Genomic DNA, 6000 nt, shown 5'->3' with positions numbered 1-6000 from the left:
ACTCAAGGGGTCTGAATACTTTCTGAATGTACTGTAGGCAACATCCTAATTCTCCACCCCTTTTCAGAAGTGTGCACTTGCACACATCCTGTCATTATTTTAAAATTATATGAACGGTGTAAGCATTGGCTAGGAGTTTAAATCCGCACCAGAAAGTGTATTTGTCACGTTCTGACCTTTATTTCCTTTGTTTTGTATTTATTTAGTATGGTCAGGGCGTGAGTTGGGTGGGCAGTCTATGTTTGTTTTTCTATGTTTTGGGGTATATCTATGTTTCGGCCTAGTATGGTTCTCAATCAGAGGCAGGTGTCATTAGTTGTCTCTGATTGAGAATCACACTTAGGTAGCTTGGGTTTCACTGTGTGTTTGTGGGTGATTTTTCCTGTCTCTGTGTTTTGCACCAGATAGGGCTGTTTTTGGTTTTCCACGTTTATTGTTTTGTAGTGTTCATGTTTATCTGTTTTTATTAAACATGAATCAATATAACCACGCTGCGTTTTGGTCCTCCTCTACTTCACCACAGGAAAACCTTGACAGTATTAATGAAAACGACTATAAATTCAGATCAAATTGCACTCAAAAAATGTTATCCCCAGTACATATTAGCGGGCTATCCCGAGGTAAAAACACTTTAAAAAAAATCCTTTACATTAGCTTTGTAAATCAGTTTAAAAAATAATCAGATTAGGTACATTTGATGACGACATAAAACTTTATTCTAGTTTTAGTTACAGTAAAATAAAAATGGTTATTACCGCCACCAACTTATATGGGGTGTAATAAAAGCTGTGGTTGATACATTTTGCCTACTTGAAAATTACCATATGAAACGTTGTTTTGAACCTGGCACCCCTCTGTCTGATTCACATCGTGTGATTTATGATGATACTATAGTTCTCGATTATATCAACTGATTGGTTCTGTATGGGGTGCAGTGTTGCCAGCTAATTTTCAGGGTAAGTTGATAGAGGCAGGTTGATTTGTTGCTAAAAGTTGCTAAATGACATTGTGATGTCATTGCGTAATAACGTAAAACTACCTCATTACGTAGAATACACAATAACATTATTCTGGATTGTCTGGAACCTGTTTTGTTACTATCTGTTCCAGACAATCCAGAATAGATTTTTGGCTTATATCCAAATGTATTGATAGTGAGTGTGTTACTACAAATATTTGTACTACTCCCCTCACAGACCATAGGGCTATTTACATTGATATCAAAATATTTACCCCTGATACAAACCTTGGTAGAGCATCCTACTGGAAGCTAAATAGCTCATTATTAAATAATGATATAGTTAAATTTGAGGTTAAAGATCTGCTCTCACACTTTTGGGAAAGGGCTTGTGAAGAAAAATCTGATTGCCAGAACTGGAAGCTCTTTAAATTTGAGGTGTCCAAATACCTTAGAAAATATGGTAGTAATCTTGCTAAGACCAGAAGAGCTGAGGAGAAAAAGGTGATCATTAAGATAACTTCCCTTTAAAAGCAGAAGGAGCCTTTATTAGATCTAGGAAAAAATGGATTGAGGAGGGAGAACAGAATTCATCCTATTTCTTTAGACTTGAGAAATTTCACTCTAAAAATAACACTATCCATAAGTTAATCATTGATGGTGTTATTACAGATGACCAAAAATGTATCGCTAAATACTGTAGCAATTTTTACAGAAAATTGTATAGCTCTACGTACTGTCAGGAATCCACAGATATGTTTTTTAACTCACTGAATAATCTTCACTCTATCAGTGATATAGAATCTTAACAGTGTGATGAACCCATCAAAGTTGAAGAGATTATAGAGTCTATCAAACATCTAAAGAACAATAATTCAGCAGGTGTTGATGGAATTACATCAGAATTTTACAAATTATTTTCTGAACAAGTAGCTCCCTTCCTATTTGAAGTCTTTTTAGAGAGTATTAAAAACAATGTTCTCCCTCCTACAATGAGTCAGGGGTTAATAACACTGATACCTAAGCCTAAAAAAGAAGTGCTGCTCATCGATAACTGGCATCCAATTTGTCTTCTTAATAATGACTATAAAATATTAGCCTCACTACTTGCAAAAATAATTAAAGAAGTCCTGGATGCAATCATTGATGAAACACAGTCTGGCTTCATGAGGAACAGACATATTTCTAACTATGTCAGACTAGTATTAGACGTACTTGACTACTCAGACCTAATAACTGAGGATAGCTTCATATTATTTTTTTGATTTTTATAAAGCATTTGACACAGTAGAGCATCAGTTTCTCTTCCACTCCCTTGAGAGACTTGGCTTTGGGGATTTTTTCTGTAAGGTTATTAAGACTCTCTATGCAAATGGTAACAGCTCTATCAAATTGAAATATGGCACCTCACCTAGATTTGAGTCAAAGAGAGGAATTAGGCAAGGTTGTACTATCTCTCCGTACCTTTTTTATTAATCACCCAAATTCTTGCAAATTCTTTAAATAGTCCTGTACAAGGTATTTCCATAGCTGGTAAATAAATTATTATAAGCCAGCTGGCTGACGATACTAGACTTTTTCTGAAAGACGCTAACCAAATTCCCATATCGATCAATGTGATACAATCCTTTTCCAAAGCATCTGGTCTATATCTTAACATTAATAAATGTGAACTCATAGCTGTCAAAGATTGTGTGACACCTTCATATTATGGTATTCCAGTAAAAGAAGAACTTACATATTTAGGCATAAACATTACAAAGGATCAGAAGTCTAGAGGCTTACGAAATTTTAACCCTCTTATTAAAAAACCCCAGAAGAAACTAAATCAATGGCTACAGAGGGGCTTATCTTTAAAAGGTAGAGTCCTAATAACCAAGGCTAAAGGTATCTCTAGACTAACATATGGTGCTATATCTTCATATATTGACAGAAAAATAAGCAAGGAGATAGACCAGATGCTTTTCAACTTTCTTTGGAGAAACCGTACCCATTACATTAGGAAAACTGTTGTAATGAACACTTATGAGAATGGTGGACTGAATTTTCTGGACTTTACTACATTAAATAATGCGTTTAAGATCAATTGGATAAAACAATTCCTAAGAAGACCCACTTCTATCTGGAATTTTATTCCTCATCATGTCTTCTCTACTTTTGGTGACCTTAACTTCATGTTGTTTTGCAATTATAATATTGACAAAGTTCCAGTGAAACTTTCTGCTTTTCATCGGCAGGTTTTCTTGTCATGGTCCTTAATTTATAAACTCAATTTTTCTCCACACAGATATTATATATGGAATAATCGGGAAATATTGTATAAAAACACCTTATTGTATAAAAATAATATCCTATTGGTGAGCCAACTGGTAAATGCAGAGGGTCTTTTACTCAGTTATAAAGAATTCTTATCACTTTACAAGGTCCCTGTAACACCTGTAACACCAGTTGTTTTAGATGCCATTCCCTCGGGTGTTGCTATGTTATTCAGGAACGTGTCAAGACCTGACCCCCAGAGCCAACCTTCTATTGACCCTGTTGACTCATCAGTAGGAAAGATTTGCTTCTCTTTTGGTCCATTCAACAACAGAGCGATATGATTCTTGTGTCAGCCTTATTGGAATGGATTTATTGATAATATCTGTTGGAAAAAAGTTTGGATGTTGCCACACACATACCTACTTGTTAACCAAATTAAGGAAGTTTCCTTTAAAATTATTCATAAATATTATCCTGCCAACCACTATATGAAGAAGTTCAAGGAAAACATCAACTCAAATTGCTCCTTTTGTAATGACCACCCAGAAACAGTGTTGCATCTTTTTTGGCATTGTATGCATGTAAGAAAACTGTGGCAAGACATCAGTAGGTTTATAACTGAACACATTTATGAAGATTTTACACTATTGTGGAGAGATGTACTGTTTGGATTCTTTACATAAAATAGAAATAAGCTGAAACATTTATGTGTAATTAATTTCATTATTCTTTTGGCCAAATTTCATATACACAAATGTAAATTTACAAACAGAAAACCACATTTTCGTACCCTACAAAATTAAATTGAACTGTATTTTAAGACGGTTAAATGCTATACTAACAAAAAAGCAGTTTGAATTGTAAGTAAATGTGTAACGTATGTGAAATGGCTAGCTAGTTAGCGGTGTTCAAGGGTGACTGTTGTTGATGTGTGTAGAGGGTCCCTGGTTCGCGCCCGGGTATGGGCGAGGGCACGGTCGAAAGTTATACTGTTACATATGCATGTCCCTTATTAAGATCCTTGTGTAATTGTAATGTGATATTGTACCCCCTAGCTCGATTGTCCATTGTTTGTAATCTATGTATGCTTGTGTTCCCTCATGTGCTTTATGTATAGATTTGTTGTTAATAAAAGAAATATTTAAAAAATACTCAAATTGACTGGCCATCTCGGCAAAAAATATGATTTGACATTTGTTCAGGTACAGACTCCCACTCTTTTCTGTACTTCTGGCTGTACTATTTTGATTGAGACATGTTGATTGATGTTGTAAGTTCTGTTCAAGATCAAACATTCGTGACCAACTATATTCATTGGGTTTGGCTCCTCGAACCAGTGCTACTGCTGCTGCAGTCAGCGAACAATGATTTGCAATTTGCTGAAATTGCTGCTGACCTGCTGCTGCCTGTGCACGAGCTGCTGCTAACGTCACTCATAATGCACTTTTGCAGCCAGGCACGTGTGTTGTGACTGAGTGTATGACAGATACATTTAGAGGGGATATGCATGCATTTTAGCGTTTCAGTCACTTTTCAAAAGTTGCTAAAAGTTCCAAATACATTTTTTTAAATAGATACATTTGTTGTTAGGTGCTGTTTGGATAAAAAGAAGTTGCCAGGGTAGTCTGAAAAGTTGCTAAATCAAGCAACAGAATTGCTAAATTGGCATCAGTGGGCACGTCTCGTCAAAGACAGTACAGTATGAAGATATACAGTATGAAGATAGGCTAAAACCAAATACTTTTCCAATGGGAACAAATTAGTCATAGTGGGCAGAACAAGCAAGGAGGTGGGCAGAGCCAAGCAAGAGCTAGCGAAATCCCACTGGTGCGTTCTAGCATCATTTGCATATTTCATAGGTGAACGTTTGCAAAGGGTAAAGTCTTCAAAACGTAGTCCACTCTGGAAACAACAAACTGTATTGGAATCAAATGTTTAATGATGAGAACATTTCCAGAATGTCGGCCCAAATCTATCGCGTTCCATCTTCTCCCACTTTAGGCCAGTGGGCTTCCTCTACCATATTTCAAATGATATTTGTCACGTGCCGAATACAACAGGTGAAACTGGCCATATTCAGCTGGTGTCGAGTGTTCGTAAATTAATCAGTTATTCTGCGCTCTCGAATTAACAATGACCATCGCGAACGCACAAAGACTACAACTCTTAGCTAAGAATGACATATAGTTAATATACTGGCAAGTTCGATGTATTGGTACGAGCTAACATCACTCGGGAGCCCCAAGTTTTACTTTTTATTTAACTAGGCAAGTCAGTTGAGAACAAATTCTTACTTACAATGACGGCCTACCAAAAGACAATTTTTTTTTAAAATTAAAATATAGGACAATACAAACGTCACAACAAGAGGGACCTAAAACGACAACATAACACGGTAGCAACACAAAACAGGGTACAAACATTGTTGGGCACAGACAACAGCACAATGGACAAGAAGGTAGAGACAACAATAGTACTGCTTTAATGATATGCTGCGGTTCGTAAGGATAGCGTAGCTAACACGTCAGCCAACGTAATATATTTGAAAAGTCAATGCTTTATTACATTGCTCAACCTTTCTTAACATTTGTCATAATTGTCAGCAATGAAATTGTAGCCAATATCGTCGGACTTCGGCTGCATATTTTCCACAATTTTCTTGAAATCGGAAACCGTTGTGAAGTCACGCCCTTCTCTGAAGAATTAGCATTATGGCCCTAAAAGCACGTACATAGTGTGCACGGCTTGAATATTTCGTATGTTGGCGTATTTAGTACGATATC

The sequence above is a fragment of the Oncorhynchus masou genome, chromosome 12, assembly GCF_036934945.1.
Source record: "Oncorhynchus masou masou isolate Uvic2021 chromosome 12, UVic_Omas_1.1, whole genome shotgun sequence".
Taxonomy (NCBI): domain Eukaryota; kingdom Metazoa; phylum Chordata; class Actinopteri; order Salmoniformes; family Salmonidae; genus Oncorhynchus; species Oncorhynchus masou.
Note: the sequence above shows the minus strand (reverse complement) of the source record.